This window comes from Vombatus ursinus, unplaced genomic scaffold (genome assembly GCF_900497805.2).
Source record: "Vombatus ursinus unplaced genomic scaffold, bare-nosed wombat genome assembly UNPS02015129.1, whole genome shotgun sequence".
NCBI classification, from domain to species: Eukaryota; Metazoa; Chordata; class Mammalia; order Diprotodontia; family Vombatidae; genus Vombatus; species Vombatus ursinus.
The window spans coordinates 5,224,586-5,243,932 of record NW_020954907.1 but is presented as its reverse complement, the minus strand read 5'-3'; the positions used below and the strand labels follow the sequence as shown (position 1 = coordinate 5,243,932).

The 19,347-nt window shown below is 38.2% G+C and overlaps 1 protein-coding gene across 1 annotated transcript in view; it reads right to left on the bottom strand.

Moving 5' to 3' along the window:
* The window catches only part of BMPR1A (bone morphogenetic protein receptor type 1A), a 125,543-nt gene that overhangs the window by 51,925 nt on the left and 54,271 nt on the right, over positions 1-19,347 (bottom strand). Inside the window, exon 2 of the mRNA XM_027846334.1 lies at positions 18,400-18,515. The gene's annotated coding sequence lies outside the window, so the exon portion shown is untranslated. The remainder of the gene's footprint in view (positions 1-18,399; positions 18,516-19,347) is intronic.

Sequence of the window (19,347 nt, the reverse complement as noted above, 5' to 3'; positions counted from 1 at the left end):
CTGTGGAGAATAGGAGAGGTACTATACATGGGACTGGAGAAATGTAAATTATGCCCTGGTTTTCAAAAATGGGAAAAGAACAGATTCTTGATCAACAGACCAGTAAGCTTTTTGATACCTGGCAAAATTCTAGAACATGTTGTTAAAGGAATGGCGAGTGAGCATTTAGTAAAGAAAATGGTAGTATGGGTGCGGGGGAGAGGTGCAGTAGAAAGAACACTGAATTTGGTATCAGAACACTTGGGTTCAATACTCATTCTGCCACTTACTACATTACCTGTTTTACTCTGGGCAAATGAAATCCCCAGACTAAGCTTCAATTTACTTATCTGCAAAATGCATAAGTCGGATAATCTCTGCAGGGGGGAGGCACTGAATGATTTCATCATGAAGAGAAATTACCAAATTAACCTCATTTCCTTTTCTAACTGTACTACTAGTTTGCTTGGTTAGGGGAATGCTGTAGATCTAGTTTGCCGAGATTTTAGGAGAGCAGCTGACAAAGACTGGCCAAGCCATTCTTGTGTAAAAGACATACGGCAGTATGAACTACATAAATAGTACAACCAGGTGGATTTTGAACTAATCACTTGGCTAGATTCAAAGAGCAGTCAATTGGAAAGCCATAACCAGCAGAATGACCCTGGCATCTGCATCTGTTCCTAGGCTGTTTAACAGTTTTATCAATGACTTGGATAAGGACATAGATATATCCATTCATTCAACAAGCATATGAGAAACACCTATTCTGTGCCAGGTCTTGTGCTAAGAATATGGGATACAGAGACACAATTAAGACTTTTCTATGACATCCCCATGAAATATATAGAAAACAAAAATTGGGAGGGGAGTTAACACATTGGATTACATTAAGGAGCCCCAAATATATTGCTAAAATGTCAGGCCGATGCTAATAAGATTAAATTTACTAAGGATAAACACAAAGTCATATATGTTTGGGGCTAAAAATTCAATACCATGAGAATAATATGAGACAAATTTAGCTAGTGAGTAATTCATCTAAGAAGGATCTTGGGATTTTAGTGGATTGAACGCTCCATGACTCAACAACGTGATAAAGCAATTAAAGAAGTTAATGCAATTTGGGGATGTATTAAAAAAAGAGAGAGAGAATAGTGTCCTAGAATAGGGAGATAACAGTTTTGCTGTTTCTCTGTTGCCCTGATAAGATCACAACTGGAATATTCAGTTCAATTCTAGGTACTGTATTTTAGGAAGGACAGTGATATACTAAAGAATGTGCAAAGGAGGACGATCAGGAGGGTGAAGGGCCTTAAGCCCATGCACTGTGAGAACTGGCTAAAGGAAGTGGAGGTGTTTGGCCATAAAAGAAAAGACTCAGAAGAAACAAGTTATAGCTATGTTCAAGGATTTGAAGATGGAAAAAGGACTTGTTCTCAGACTGAGAAGATAGAACTTGGAACAGGGGGTATAAAAGACAGTGAGGTAAATTATTAGAACTGTTCAAAAGTGGAACCAGCTGGCTCAGAAGGTAATTAATTTTCTTTACCTGAGGTCTTCAAAAAAAGGCAGATGACTACCTGCTAGTTCTATCAAAGAAAGGACTGTTTTTCAGGTATAGGTTGGACTGGATGGTTTCTGAGGTTCCTTCCTATTCTGCGACCTTCGGTAATCCTTTAATTCCAAACCCTTCATTTTACAGAAGAGGAAAATGAGGCCCAGTAAGTACTTTGCTCAAGATTACACAGGTAGTTAGAAGCAGAGCAAGAATTTGAGCCCAGGTCTTGATTCCAAACTCAGTTTCCTTTCCATTCCATCATTCTACCTCTGCTGTTATTTGCTGTCTAATACATATTTTTAAGACAGACAATGAAGCCTGTTAAATCCTTCTAATACTATGTCACACAATTGTACAGCTATACTGATTTTAATCCATCCTGGAAAGAATCTCACATAAAAGTAACACTTATCTTTGGCACACTATGGCTTAACAAACATATAGGTTCAAAAGAATATCTTTAAAAAATGAACACATGAAAAATGATGAGACCACCAAATGAGATAGCATAGAGCAAAAAGTAAAGGGGAACTGGGCCAGAATTTTAGGAACACTAATGGGAAGTGGGAGTTACATGAATGAGGAACTAGCAAAGAAGGGTGAGGCAAAGCAGTAGGCCAGATAGGAAAACCAGTAGAGATCACTGTCATTGAAACCTAGAGAGGCAAAAACATTCAGAAGGAGGTGATCCACAGCGTCAAATGCCACAATAAGATTAGGGAAGAACAACACTGATTGGCAATTTTTAAAAATCAGTGGTAACTTGGGAAAGGACAGTTCCAGCTGAATGATGAGACACAAAGCCAGACTACACAGGGTTTAGAAAGAACTGAGGAGTGAGAGAGTGGAAGCAGTGATTGTAGACTACTTTTTCAAGAACTTTGACAGTCAAAGGAAGGTGTGAGGTGGAATGGTAGATTAAGGAGGTAGGGGCTTGAGAAGTCTGGCCAGGAAAATAAGAACATTTATATGAAGAGAGGAGTTGGTAGAATTACAAACTTTGGAGAATCAAATATTTAGAACTGGAAAGCAACCAGGATAGTTGAGGGCCTTGGGTCCATGCCATATGCACACATTGGTTTACTCAAAAAAGCATTTATTTATTATGTGCTTCCACTCGTGGCAGACACTGTCCTAGGTACTGGGGATGCAACAACAAAAAGTAAACAGTCCCTGGCCTCAAGAATCTTATGTTCTATTGGAGAGAAACAACATAAACTCAGATAAGTAATTACAAAATACTCAAATCAATCCATAATCTCATAGATCTTTCATTTATGTCCTGCAAACATTTAATGATGTCCACCTGATGTATAAGAGGCTTTCTTTGCTTTCTCCTGACATTGCAAAGATCTGTAATCCATCTTCTCTTTCAGTCATAAAATTCTTTGACCACCTCTCCAGGTTGCACTCCTGACTCTCCAGACTTCCTCTACCATGCTATAGAAACCTCTTCATCCTTGAAACTCACTCCACCCCTGAACTTCACACAATGGAAGTACCCTTTGCCCCGGAACGCTCTTCTGATAGGCTGGTTCCTTGAAGAACCTCAATTTTAAGAAGGATGCCCAGGCTAGCCACGCCCTCATGCCTCTGCAGACAATACTCCTGACTCACCAGACTTTCTCTACTCAGGTCCCCCCCCAACTGCTTTTCAGCTAACTTTTATGAGTTGTCTTCCCCCTTTAGAATGCAAGCCCCTTGAGGGTAGAAACTATCTTTGCTTCAGCTTCTGTTTGAATTCCATTGCTTAGTACTTAATAAATGCTTGTTGACTTCACTTGACAAATGTCACTCCCATTCTTCAGATTTCCTCATGTTACAAACTGCTTCCACCTTCCATGCACTTTTCCACTTTCCTCTCTGTGAGGCTCATTTGTAGTTCTTTGGGGCAGGAGTATTCCAGGACTTGCTGCCTTAGGGCACTACAGTAAAATATTTGTACTGAAAAAATAGGTCTTTGCTAGGATGGGAAGCTTGCGGTGAGTGCTTTGCAATTTCCCAAGGCAATTCAGCCTGCTGGATTACATGCACAGGGGTTTGGTTTTGGTCTGCTTGGGGGTCAGAAAGAGTGGGGAGAGGCTGCTGAGAGCATCAGCATTTCAGGGACCAGGACAGGCCTTGGGCTTCTTTTAGGAGAGGGCATTTGAGCCAAGCCCTGAAGGAAGCCAGGGAGTCTTTTAGTCAGAGATGAAGAGCAGTGTATTCTAGGTACAGACAAATGAAGAAATGTCCAGCACAGGGCAGAGCAAGTAGAAAAAAGGATGCCTAATATAAAGAGACTACTGGGGAAATGATGGTCCCCTTCAAGTATCTGAAGAGGGGTCATCTGGAAAAATCAGACTTGTTCTGTTTGGCCCCAGAGAGAGCTGCCTACCCTCTATCCTCCTTCTCCTGCCTGAATCCAAGCTCTGACCTGAGAACCTAGCTTTTGATTGGTGATCATTCAAACACAGGTTTGGTGTCTCAAACCACTTCCTGATCCCCCGGCCATTTCTATGCCACGCTTAAGGACACTCTACTCTCCTGGGTCCCTCCCCAACTTTTTAAATTCCAATTCCCATTATAGTAATCAATCCAACATCATCATTCCTCAGAAAGACAGTCCATTGGTTGCCCTGTGGCTCTCACCTTCCCCATGACTTTCCAGACCAATTCACCCCACCTTTAGCCCCCAATTTTCTCTATGTGCAGGCTTCCTTTATTAGAATATAAGCTCCTTGCATGAAATTGCACATAATGTATATAATTTCATGCCACATTCTTGTGGTATCAGATTCCTTAACCCAATTTTTGTTTTTCCAGTCTATTTTTTTATTCTAATTTCCTCTATCCTCTCTTTCTCCATACCTCCCACCAGCTAATTGTTGTCCTGTGTAAGTGCCATCTACAAAGAAGCTGGCTACAATCCAACTTCTATGATAATTGTTAATTTATAAAATTTAACAGAGCTAGACATTAGAATTAACCCTTTAAAAATAAGCAAAAACTCAAGGCTAACATATAAAAGCTACTTAGACATTTTAGATTCTTTGAAGGTTCTCCTAAAAAAAAGATAAGTGTGTTTTTGATTCTTGATAACTTTTTGTTTTAATCTGGTTCTAATTTATGTTACACCTCAACATTTCCTATGTGGATGATAACATACCCATTGTTGGAGATCATTAATGATTGAAAGCTGTGTCACTGCTTTTTCTTTACTTTTCCTTTACTTTCAGATGGTTTTAAATAAAATTTTATACATAGGAAAAAAAAGAATATAAGCTCTTTGAGGGCAGGATCTTACTTGCTTGCATTTATATTCCCAGGGCTTAGCACAGCCTGACACATAGTAAATGATCCTTAAATTCTTTTTCATTCAATTTTTATTCATTCAATGGTAGAAACTGCAAAGAGGCAAAGAGAACCTTGAAGTAAGGAGAAACATCCTAACAATCGATGCTACCCAACAATGGAATGGGCCACCTCATGAGACAGTAGATTCTCCTTCATCATGTACCCTTCAAGCAGAATCTGGATGTCCATTTATTGGTCATGGTATAGTGATACTTTTAGTACTGATTAGACTAGATGGCCACTAAAATCCCTTCCAATTCTGAAATAAAAGACTTTAGAGGTCATCTGGTCCAACCTTATTTTACAGATGAGGCAACTGAGGACCTAGAGTGCCTTGCCCACAGTCATTTGGATAGTAAGGAACAAAATCAGAATTTGAACTCAGATCATAAGAGTCCAAATCCAACACTCTTCCTACTGTACCATATGCTTTTCAGATGAACTAGAGAGATGGAACTGGTTGAACCTAGTCCAGGAAGAACCAGAAAGGAGAAGAGATAAAGGGCCTGTTAGAAGAATTAGTCCCAGCCAGAAGAATCATCTCTTCCTCAAAGACAAGATGGGTAAATAAAGAGATGTTTTAAATACATGGGAAGAAAGATGAGAGAGCTTATATAGCATGGCCTCAATTTCAGTAAAAAGCAAGGCAAAATGCTGAAAAATGTTAAGAACAGAAGTGAGATAGGGCTGAAGCCTCATGAGCTGAAAAGATTTGGAACACTGTAGAGAATGACAGTGAGTCTTAGAAAGAACATTTTAGAATAACACTGGACCAACCTCCTCATTTTATAAATAAGAAATTCTGGGAGGATTTTGGGGTCCATATCTGATTTGGGATGTCTAAAATCCTACAGTGATCTAGGCTAGTGAACAAGTACCTTAAGAGAATGAACAGAAAGGGCACAGACCCACAGCACTATAAGTGGCATAGTGAGTATAAGTACCAGCTCTCCTACTGGTCAGGAAAAATTCTCAAGTAAATCCAATTGTTTCCAAGGAAAATAAAAGTCACTATCTGGAGAAAAAAATTAATGAAACCCATGGAGTATCTGCCTATTTAACTACAACCACAATCTTTGCACTAGCCCTGATTATCTTCCACTGAACTGCTTGTTGTCTCTTCCAAATTCTCCTATTTTTATTAGCATTTAACATCTCAGCTTACCAGTGACATTTTGTCCTGCCCTCTGTTCAACCACATGTAATTTAGGTAAAGAGAATTCTTCATTGTGGTATTTAAAAACTGTAGCACATGTAATCTTGTACTGTGAACTGAGGTATAACCCATCAAAATCTAGATGACTCTTCAAAATGTTTTTCTCCCTATAGTCAAATACCTTCACCTGCTGCCAACACTTCTTCACCACAACATCTCATCTTAAAAACCTCTAATCTGACTTCTATCCACTATAACTCATGTCTTAGATTAAGTTACCTACTCCTCAGAAAATCCAGTGTTTTTTCTCAACCAATCAATAAGCATTTTTAAACACCTAACACGGCACTGGAAATACAAATTTTTAAAAATTATGCATTCCTGTCCTCAGGGACATTTTACTTCCCATCCAGTTGCCAGCCAGGTCCTCTTGCCACATGGCTGACTGACTGCTGCCCAGCTTTTCCCCACAGGTACCTTCTACTTGGATATCCTCAAAGCTCTTTCCTGGGGCCTGCCTCCCTTTTGTTCACTCCTCTACTATCTCACTTGGTGATCTCATCATCTCCCATGGGTTCAATTATCATCTCTATACAGATAAGCTCCAGATCTACATATATCCTGACCAAGTTTCTTTCCTGAGTCCCACATCATCAACTATCTTTCAGATAACTGGAAAACAGATGTTCCATAGACATCTCAAACTCAAACTATACAAAACTAAATTCATTCTTTTTCTCCCTTGCCTCTTTTTCTACCCTCCCTACTTCTGCACAGCTCTGTCACTATAGATTGTACGACTATCCTAGTCACCCAAGCTTGCAACTTCAGTACCATCTCAAGTTCTCACTCTCACTCACCCTACATAGACAATTCACTACAAAATCTTGTCAAACATATACGTCTCCTTCTCCCCAGTCACATAGCCACCGGGCTAGTTCAAGCTCTCATTACCTCTCACCTGGACTATTGTGAAAGCCTTCTAATTCGTCTTCCTGCCTCATGTCTCTCCCCATCCAATCCATCCTCCACTTGGCTGTCAAAGTGATCTTTCTAAAAGCACAGGTCTGATCGTGTCAGGCTATACCACCCCATTCCCACCCCCTGACTCAATAAGCTCTGGTGGCTCCCTATCACCTCCAGGATCAAATATAAAATCCTCCATTTGGTGTTCAATTATAAAATCCTTCATAATCTGCCTCCCTACCTTTCCAGACTCCTTATACCTTATACCCTCCAACCCTATCCTCGCCCATACACAGTGTACTTTGTGACCCAGTGACACAGGCCTCCTTGCAATTATATGAACAAGACACTTTATCTCTTGGGCTTCTGACATTTTCATTGGCTGTCCTCCCAATGTTCTCCCTCTTCATCTCCATCTCTCCTGGCTTTTCTGGCCTGCATTTCAGGTTCATGACCTCTCTGTCAGGAAGTGAGTGATGTGTTTCATCTTCATTGTTTTAGATTCGGGATTTATTACTGTGTTGATCAGTTTTTAAATTTTTCAAAACTGTTTTTCTCTATAATATTGTAGTCATATACATTGTTCTCCTAGTCCTGCTCACTTAGCCCATATAAGTGCACAAAAGTCTTCCCTATTCCCTCTGAAACTCTCCATTTCGTAATTTCTTATAGCACAATATTATTCCGTTATATTCACAGACCAAAATTTGTTTCGCAATTACCTATTAGAAAGATACCCCCTTAATTTCCAAATTTTAACTACTATGAAAAGAGTTGTTAAAATATTTTTATACATACAGATTTTTTAAATTTGTCTTTGATTTCTTCGGGGGTGTGGGCCTAGTAGTGGGTCAAACTTTATGGCCAGACCAATTCACAGCAACACCAATAGTACACTAGTATATCCATTTTCCCACAGCCTCTCCAACATTTGCCATTTTCATCTTTTATCATCTTTGCCAATCTGACAGGTATAAGGTGGAAACTCAAAGTTGCCTTAATTTGTATTTCTCTAATTTATCAAGTGATTTGGAGAATTTTTTTCACACGGTTGTTAACATATTTATTCCTTCGAAAACTACCTGTTCGTATCCTTTGACCATTCATCGATTAGCCTTACAAATTTTCATCAGTTCCATACATATATTTTTAATTTACATATATAAACATATGTATGTGTATATGTATGTATGTATGTATGTATGTATGTATGTATCTTAGATATAACACTTTTAAAGAGAAACTTACTGCAAAGATATTTTCCCCTCAGTTATCTGTTCCCTTTCCAATTTTTACTACATTAGATTAGTGAAGGAACTTTATAATTTTATGTAACCCAAATTGCCCATTTTACCTTCTGTGATTCTATCACTTGCTAAGTAATGAATTCTTCCCCATCTATAGATCTGAAAGGTCATTTCTTCCTTGTTCCTCTAATGGATGATTTTTTTTTATATTGAAGTCACATATACATTTAGAGTTTATCTTGGTATGTACAGTGAGATATTGGTCTAAACCTAATTTTTACCAGACTGCTGTCTAGTCTTCTGGCAGTTTTTGCCAAATACTGAGTCCCTCCCCCAAGAAATAGGGTCTTCGGGTTTATCAAACACTAGGTTACTGTGCTTGTTTGTATTATTATGTACCTACTTTGTTCTATTGACTGACCTCTTTTTTTTTTTTTAACTACCAAATCATTTTAATGCCTACTGCTTTGTAATAAAGTTTGAGATCTGGCACCGATAGGACCTTTTCCTTCCCACTTTTTGTCATTATTGAAATTTTTTACCTTTTACTCTTTCTGTATACATTTTGTTATTCTTTCTAGCACTACAAGATATTCTTTTGGGAGTTCTGTTGGAATAGCATTGAATAAAGTAAATTAATTTAGGTAGTACTGTCATTTTTAGTATATTAGGCTTGACCTACCCATGAGCATCAAGGTATTTCCAATTATTTAGGTCTATATTTGTGCAAATTATTTAAATAATTATATTGGTATAATCAGATTACAGTGATAGATTGACTATATTGGCATGATCATATAGTTTTATCATTTATATTATTAACATGGTTTATTATTTTATATTCAACCTTAAGTTAATTTTAAATCTTTGCAGGTCATATCTGATAAGCAAAATCTAGTTCTGTACATGATGTGAAAACTTCTGGGCCCTCACAAAGCAAGGAACTTCTAAGGATTTCCTCTGGCCAAAGACCAGAGAAGTTTTAACTGCCATGATCATAAGGGATACCCATTTCTAGTCCATCATTTAACCAGACCCTCCCTATGCATTCTATTTCACACTGATCTTGTTGATCTCTATGCTGTTATTTGTCACTCCTAAAGAGGTTCAGAGAATCACAGTCTTAGTGTTGGAACAGATCTCAGAAGACATCAATCTAGTCCAAATCTTAGGTCAGAAAGTCTAAAAGAGTATCCCCAATGCAGTGGGATAATGCTGGAGATTATCAGCAGTCATAGTCAACTTAGAAGCTGTACTGCTAAAATAGGCTTGAGATGACACTTACGATAACTTTTTTGGGTCTAGAACTGTGATTTCAGAAGCATAGGGAATTTCCAGCATGGAAACTCCTTCTACCAATGCAGACAACTGACTCCTTCGTAACTCAAGTCTTAGAGGATTCCACAGGGCACTAAAAAGTTAAGTGACTTACCCATGGTCATGAAGCTAATGTGGCAGAGGAAGGACTTGAAGCCAGAACTTTCTAAATCCAAGGGCAGCCAGCTATCCACTATGCCAGGTATCCTCTCTAAGCAGAAAGTGACATGGGCCGTGTCAAAAAAGAACAAAAGTAACATAGGGAGGTTGGTGTCTGGGGAAAAAACCTCCGGTCTAAAACTTTCCATGATAGTCCTGCATGAATTTTCAAAGGTGCTGTTCACCCCTTCTTTGAGCATTAGCATATTTGGCTTTCTTAAACCTCACCAACAGACTCCTTCAAAAGATATTATAGAATGGGGATGGCCAACAACGGCCTGAGGGCCAAACCCAGCCCAACCACTGGTAGGGGTTGGAGGGGGGTAGATTAAGACTGGTTTTTACATTTATAAATACACTAAAATTTTATTTGAAAATGTCAAAAGCCTTTTTTTCCCACTCCCTGAAGGTAAGTCTGCCAACTCTGCTCTAAAAAAATCACAAACAAGCTCCTTATACACTAATCCATAACTATTTTCTGAAGTTCATCCAAAGTAACTTTAGACATACATGATCAACAAATGTTCTGTCAAATATTCTTAATATGGAATGATTTCCTAAGCCTGCCTATGGCATAATAAGGTGCTAAAGCACCTTACTGTCTTTCATCCATCTCTATTTAAACAATATTAAATTTCCAAGTTTGGTTGTTCTCTTGCTACCACTTAAAAGATTAGAATAGCCAGGGAAAATTTTAAATCTCAAGACGTCACCAATTCCTGTTCGAATTCTGATTTCTAGCTAATGAGTTTACTTGAATTTAACCTTTGTCAAACTAGATGAATTCTATGTAATTTTAAATTAAACAAGGTCTAAAAATAGTCACATTTCATGGGACAAAATAAGGCAATGACAATGGAGATAAAAATGACAGCAATGGTTCTGTCTAGTCTTAAATCTGTTACCTGAGAATTGCGTTATGTCTTCTAAATTATAGGAGTTGAACCGAAACATCCTGTCAAAAAAAATATCAAATTTTACTGATCCATCTACTAAAAAATAAATTAAGGGGCAGCAAGGTGGCACAGTGGATAGAGCACCGGCCCTGAAGTTAGGAGCACCTGAGTTCAAATCTGGCCTCAGACCAAACACTTGACACTTACTAGCTGTGTGACCCTGGGCAAGTCACTTAACCCCAGTTGCCTAAAAAAAACAAACAAACAAACAAACAAATTAATTAATTAATTAAACAGCTCCTTCAATTCACAGTCTTCAACAATATCAAAACATCACTCAGCCTTGGTTAAGTGTCAAATTCTAAATGTATGACAGGGAAGAATAGAGACTGAAGACTGCAAGCTTGAATCTGTAGGTTACATTGCACCAATAGATGAGAGTAGTATCTACAAATATCTTGGTCTCTTCCAAGCAGGACACTCAGGATAAAAAAAAAAAAACTCGCAAGGATGTAAATGAATGTGTGAAGACAAATGTTTGAAAACAAATAGGAAGAATGCATTCATATAGTGCTTTGGGATTGTAAAAATGGACCATAAATAGACTTGAAAAGCAGCTAAACAAAAGCATACGTGATATTATCCATAACCCTAAAGCAATTATAAAAAAAAAATTCAGGCTCCTACACCAAAAAAGAGAAAGAAGACTTAGAGACATTCTTAAAACATGACAAACAGGTCAAAAAAACTGCACAAATACTTTTGGAACAAGATGGATATCTGTAGTCAAGATGGCAAAGTGAAAGATCATAACTGCCAAACCTTTCCCAAAATTTCTCCTACAAAATGACCTCAGAAAACATCAAACGGAATCTTGAGTGAGAAAGGCAAGAAAAAGTCACAGCGAGTCATTTTTCCAGCCTAGGGAAACTTCGGAAGACAGGAGAAGTCCGCAGACACTGAGGCTGGGGCTGGCCAAGGCAGAAGAGGCACTAGTTAGCGGTAGTGACAATGGCAGGTAGCAGCAGCTGGGAGGTATGACCCCAGCCCCCAGGGATGGTAAGGAGACTGAACATCTGGCCAGAAACAGTTCCCAGGGGACCCCTGTTTTAGCACTGAGTTTAAGATCCGACAATATTTGGCAGCTTTGTCACCCACTATCCAGTTCTGGGTCACAGTCCCAGGGCAGAGAAGAGCAATCACAGTCACAAAGGAGCAGGAGCCCTACCTTGGGTAAGGACAAGAATGTAGCCCAAGAAAGTAGTAACCAGACCTCTCCCCAAGTCACACTGCTTTGGAGGCACCGAAAGCCTACAGACCTCTAGACCGTACTGTGAAAGGAGGACATAACAGACAGAAACTCAGGCCAGTCATCTCCTCCCCTGCCTCCCCCAAGAGGTGAACATAAAGTTCAAAGTCAAAAAATAAGCTCGGAAAGTGAGTAAATGACAAAAAAAGAATGACCATAAAAAGCGACTAAGGTGAAAGGGAAACTCAAGACACAAACTCAGAAGAAGACAATGACATGGAAAAACCACAAGCAAAACCTCAAAGAAAAAATGCAGACTGGACACAAACCCAACAAGAATTCCTAAAAGAGCTAAAGAAAGCTTTTTAAAAAGGGCAAAAACATGACTTTAAAAATCAATAAGAGCAGTAGACAAAAAAATTGGGGAAAGAAATGAGATTGCAAGAAAGTTATGAGAAGAGAATTAATAGCTTGATAAAAGAGGCATGTGCATGCTCTCTCTCTCTCTGTGTCACACACACACACACACACACACACACACACACGGTCAAAAAGGCATCATTTCACCCAACAATAGTAAAGTCTGATAACAGGTACACACCACTGGACTTGCAGAATGTAACAGAAGGTAGATTTTCTCTGTATGGAGTCTATAAAACAGCTCAGATTCAAAAGGGACAACATCTGCATGAACTCAACTAACAATAAATAAGCTTTACAGAAATATAAAAGAGGCTAATTCATGAGGAGTTGTTTGCGGAAACAGAGGGTTTACGATGGCAATTTGTGACCAGGTCTCCGCAACCAAAAGCTATAGACAGGTTTTCCTTAAGGAGCCAAGACTTAGTAGTCAATGTAGATTATACAAGGAAACAGTAGAAACTGTGACACATAACAGAAGGCTATAAAAATTTAGCACTTCTCAAGTCTTTCATAGATGATAAATTCTTATACTACAAATATAGAGTTTAACCAATACACCATATTAGAATGAGACTACTATCACAGATTTATCGAGTTGAAAACAACCTTACAGGTCATTATGTCCAAACCCATCACTTCATAGATAAGGAAACTGAGGTACAGAGAGGCTAGGAAATATGTCCATAGCAAATGTCCATTAAGTATCTGAAATAGTACTTCTATTTGGGTATTCCTGACTCCCATTCCAGTATTCTATCCACTATTCCATCCAGCTGCCACAGCTGTCTGCATAAAACAATGATCCAAAAACATAAGAACATTTTAAATATCACAGCATACCAAATACTCAATCTCCACAGCTACATGGAACAAAAAACCTAGGAAAATACATGACCCTGGCAGAGGAGACAAAAATCTCACGGTAACAGAACAAGGTATATGTCCCTCCTGTCAGCAAATGTGCTACTGATATCATCTGAAGGCTGCTCACAGTGAGCCTACAGAGGATGACCTTACATCCTAATTCTTTGGTTCAGCTACAGAAGCCAGTCATTTAATACACCTCTGAAAAAAGTCACGGGCCATTCCACAGAAAATAATAAGAGGACAGTGACTTTCCCCAGAATTGTTCCAAGCTGGATTCCAACGAAGATGACCTCAACAACAGTAATTGGGGAAGTCTTGGGTTTGAGTCCCACCTCAGACACACACTGCCTGTGTGACCCAGGCGAGTCACTACATCTCTCAGTATCCTGGGCATCTCCCTAAAACATAATTTGCAGAGAAGATGAAGATCTGCATTGGAAGAGAAAAATGCTCCATTGGAGTTCCCAACTCCAATGAAATCATAGGTCCCATCCAACAGAATATCAATATTAATAATAATCTCTAAGAACACCAGCCAAGCCTCCTCCTTACAAGGCATTCACACTTGTATCACTGAAAATGATCTATAAACACTTACAAGAAAACAATATATTGGCTGGAGAACAAAATGGGTGAACCTGAGCAAAACATGAGAATGAGATCACCTTAGTAACAATAATCATATTTTGTATTTAGATGCTTTCTTAAAGTTTGCAAATTCCTTTACATACTTGACTTCATCTGCCCTCTCATTTAACTTTATTATTACTAAACAACTGAGTTACAAACTAGCATAAATTGGAACCCAAATTAGATTCATATACCTGATAAGTTTCCATTAAATTTCCAATATTTATATGTTTACCTTTAAAAGTGACACTGTATATTCAGTTTCCAAATCTATACTACTGATTTCATGAGATAGTTCAATGACTAAGTGAAAATGTATCTCTGTCTACAAATTCCCCCCCCCCCCACCTGGTGTTGTTAATCCCTCTCCTGCAAATTTCTTTATATGTGTTTTGTATGGAGGAGGTTGATCAAGGGAGTTCACAATTCACAGGGTCACTGATCTAAAGCAGGAAAAGGCCTAAGAGGACATTTAATCCAATTCCTTCACTTTAAAGAGAAGGAAACTAAGGTATGTGTGAGTTTATAACTTGCCCAACAGGGTTAGCAGAGGTAGGAGTTGAACTCTGTAATGTTTCACTCCACAGGCAGCACTCTTTTTTTAATTAATTTTTTTAATTAATAAAAATCCATTTTCTCTCTGTCTGACTCCCACAATGAAAAGAGAAAAAAAACCCTTCTAACAAATGTGCAGAATCAGGCAAAACAAATTCCCACATTGAGCCAGTGTTCTTTCCACTATTCCCTTGTTCAACCTGATGAGCTCGCAAGGGCAATGAGACTTTGTCTGAAACATCTGCTGAGCACTTCCTTCTGGAGTTTGGACAAGCTCCCTGGCATCTTGTGAAAATAACAAAAGACAACTTCAGCTAAATCTCAGTGATTGGAGTTACCCCACAATGAACTGGTTAGTTTGAAACCACTCCTTGCCAAATCCTAGGGAGTAAGTTACAGTGACTGGGGCTACTCCCAAGGTGATTTGATTACTCAAATGCTTCAGAAAATGGAATCTTCAGGAGTCAACCTTTGACTGGCTTATAAAAGTGTGTACAGAAACCTTCCTGGGTCCTTTCACTTTTTCTCAGTTCAGGAAACAGACCCCCAAAAAACAAAACAAAGACCTCTCAAATGCCCACAAGGCTCAGGGGACAATAATGGCTGCCTCTGGGTGAGAGTACAGAAGAGCTGCATGTGCTCACCTATGCAGTCAAAGATGAGAGTTCCACCCCAAGAGACGGCAGCAGTCAGGATAGTAGTAGGATACTGCCCTGGGTCAGAGAAAGGCATGAGCTGATCACCCATATGAACAATGTCTTCTTGGACCCCTAGCCTTCAAAAAGGGTTGAAGAGAGTTAAGGTGGAGTTCCTAGGCAGCATGAAAAGCATAATCCAGCATTTAAGTCACAAAAGGGAAACTTCTTGGGTACCGCGAGCCTTAGGAGTTACTTCAAGAGTAACCCCAAGTGCAAAAGTCAAGAGATCTGGATTTCTGGGCAGATAATAGGAGAGTTCCTAGGCAGCATGCTCGTGGAGAGGGAAGGTTTGCCTAAGTGGCCCTTGCAGCTAGAGAAGCAACAAGGGACTAAAGTCATGACATAGCAGGATGCCTATACCCTACTTTCCTCTATTAATACTATGGCTTATTTCAGAGTATCACAGTGAAGACGGCATCTGGCCCTCATATTACAGATAAGGAAACCGAGGCAATTGGCCTACGGTAACAGGGCTAGGAATTTGAACGCAGGTAAGTTTTCAGGCTCCAAATCTAGTGCTCTTCCCTCTGTGCCATACCTGCCTCTTCTGGCATACAAATCTTGACACTGTAGGTCTGATGGGAATGGCTGCTGTGCCTTTGCCTTACTGGGATGTTTGGGGAAAAAGAGTCCATACTTCTGGGCAACCCTAGCGGTGCAGAAGGGACCATACGTAAGATCTTTTTAAAGACAGAAGTTTCATTGAAATTCTGGTGTCACCTCAGGTTCTGGTCCTTCTAAAGGGAGTTCAAGAGCTACTGTCACTGCTTTATGTGTTTCCAAATCTATGTATAAGTTTCTGTGAAGTTCTTGAGCCTGTGACATTTTCTCTGAGAATAAATTATAATAGTTCTCTACCCAATTTGCGTTTATTGTCCTGAGTAATATCTGTACAGGATTAAGGGATCCTCTTCCCCACTTGTGTGAAATAAACATGAGCTATATTCACAGATTTTCCCAGAATAAAAACTTGGGGTAGGAAAGAGGGCATAAGACGACAAAAAATATACGGCCTTTTGGAGTTAACCCCTAAGATTGGACATAGTCTGGATAAGCAAGGAGTTTGAAGACCACAGGCCATGTGAGACAGTTGTATTAACAGATCTTTGTACATGTTGTTTTTCCCCTAGTGGAATGAAAGCACCTTGAGGGCAGAGATCATTTCATTCTTGTCATTGTGTTACTCCATGTTTAGCATAGTGCCTGGAACATAGTAGGCATTTAATAAATCCTTAATGAACTGAACTATTCAGTGAGGAAAATAAGCAAAGATAATATAATCAAGCTTTCACAAGTGCCACATAAAAAAGAAGCATACTCAAGAATCAAAAGCACATTCTCCCTCTGGTATAAAGATCTCAATACACCTAAAAATTACTTATATTCTCACCCTTAAGAACTAGGTTCCCATATGAATATAGCCTTCTCAAAAGGCTATCCAAATCATATCCAATTGTCATAGCTGACATCTGTATAATGACCTAATCACTCTGGCAGCTATGTGGAGGATGGACTGGAGAAGGGAGAGACACCTGGGGAAAGGAAACCAATTAGGAGGTTAGGCAAGACCTGATGAGACTATGAATTAGTGTGGTGCCCTAATAGAGAGAAAAAGATGGATGCCAGACTGTTGTACAGGTAAAGGTGATGAAACTGGGCAACTGACTGCATATGTAGGTGAGGCAGAGTGAGAAGTCAAGGATGGCTCCAAGGCTGTGAACCTCTGTAACTGGAATAAGGGCAGTACCCTCAAGAGAAGCAGGAAAGTTCTGACAAGGGGTAAGCTGGGGGGGAGGGAGGGAGGAATGAGTTCTGTGTTGGATAACTGACTGTTCTGGAAATATATTTGTAATTTTCTGTCCCTAAATGAGTCTTTAATTAAGATTTTTCCCCACTTATAAATACCCTCTACCACATTTACCATTCTTCTAAATGTTGTAAGACCAAGCTAAAATTCCAACTTCTATGGAGATGCTCCCAGAATACTCCAGGGGCAACTCCTATTAAGTTGTCAGTACCCCTCTGACAGTTACCACTTAGCACCTGAAGCTGTGAAATGCCTTATTTTCCCCCAAAAACCTATTGCTGTAAGGCAGAGATGTCACTTCTTTGCATCTTTCATACACAGCACAATAACTATTTGCTGAGTGACTGGCTAAATTGTAGGATCAATTCTTAGAAACTCTGTTTCTGATGACAATCACGCCCAATCATATAATTAGGAAATAAGCACAGGGGCTTGGCACACAGTAGGCACTTAACAAATATTTATTGATTGACTGATTAAAAAAAAAAAAAAAAACCTCTCCATGCAGAAAAGAAATGTGTAGGCTTTAAATGAAAAGGACAAGAGAGGGAGCCAGATCCAGAAAGTGAGTGAACTGCGTTCAGATTCCTCAGCCTTCCATGGCCAGTGACCAAGACTCCTTGGAGTTTCTTTTATTCCTTGCAGTGTTATAGCTAAAGTCATGATGATTATATAAAATATAAGCATATACATTAGTTCAAACAGGTACCAGAGAACTTCTCTTCTCTCACTCATATGGGACATGAGAGAATAAGCTTGACTTTTCTATGATTGTCCATATAACAGCACTGCTGTGTTAATATAAAAGCCAATGTGTGTAACAGCTTAACACATTTTAAACACTTCCAAAACAGTCTTAGAAGGATCATTTACTAATAAGCTAAACACAAATTATTTCTGTTATCTGAAGCTGATCCCCAATGTTCTGGACTTCTAGCCTATAGCTTCTATTTCTGTATGTATCTGAAAGTAACAAAACTGACCTAAAATATTCTACAGTTTAGATTAACTTCACATTCTCTAGTTACTATATTCAATATAATCATTTCTACTGCTCGTGATGAATTATAAACTCTGAATTTGTTGCTTGGAGAGGTCTAATATTTGTTCCTAACATATAAAGCATAAAAATTTCATATAAAGATAATTAAATTTCAAAGTAAGCGCCCATTTGAATTTGGTTATCTTTAGAAGGGGAAATATGTTTTTAATCTTTTAAGTTAAAATCTTTGCAGTTAAACAGTACCTAATGCCTACACTCTAATGTTTGAATGAATAAAATTACATGAAGAAGCAATAAATAGACTTTACTGAAATAACTCAATAAGTGCAGGAAAATCTGCTTGAAATACAATGATCTAAAATTTAAAGAAATACATTAGACATAGTTCTTTTTTTGGAGATAAACATAATGACATTAGATATGACTAATTTATTCCACATATTACTGAGACAGCAATCAATCAACAAACATTTATTAAATGCTTACTATGCTGAAAATAAAATGTTTTCTACCTTCAAATCTAACTTTTTAATGATAGGCATTATCTTACCTCAAGAGAGTCTGCTGAATAAAACTGTGTTTTCTATTTTCTCCAAATTGCTTTGATCTATATTTCCACTTCATTAATTCCAAGGCAATATTAAAGTAACACATATTTCCATGAATCTGTTAAGATAAAAAAAAAAGTTGATTTAAAGACAGACAATTTTTGTTTTTAGGACAACACAATCTATCAAAATACAGATTTCCTATGCAAATCAATGTCAAGCAAGTATTTTTATTTTAGAAACTGAATCTTCCTCCTTAAGTAGCTCACTCCTCCCAAAGGCTTTGCATTTTGAACATTTTCAACTTCTTGAATCAACCAATTTTAGTGCACAAAAGTCATTAATTTTTTCAAAGTTTCACATTAGCTATTACCACCCATTAAAATTTTTAAAGGAATTTTACACTGCCAGTATTTATTATATTTTAGGTTCAAATGTTATAATGTATGTAAAGTACTTTGTAACTTTTCAAAAACTGTAAATGTCAGCTATTACTACTGTAATTATCTCAGTTTATCAAAAATTAGGGGGAATATTTAGGACAGAATCTTTATACTTCGAAAATTCTGATTCACACACTAGCTTCTAATCCCCACAAATGTACATCTAACCATATTTTTTTAATTCTTTTAATCATTTTATCTGCATTTAATCATTTTATCTGTTTACCAAGAAAACAGTTTCAATTTCCATCAAACTTTTACCCTCCCAGAATATCAGGCATTTTTCAAATCAGAACTGGAATATATCTGTGAAGTTTCATTATTTATGAAGTATTACTAGTACCCTACTTGAATGAATATTTTTTAAAACCAACTCACAAACACGTAACTGAAAACTTTATTAAATTCACTTAAGGTACTAATAGAGATAGTTGAAAAATACATTCGAGTACAGATGACGAGATGTTATTTCATTCAAACAGCAAAATATTGCACTGTCTATTTAAA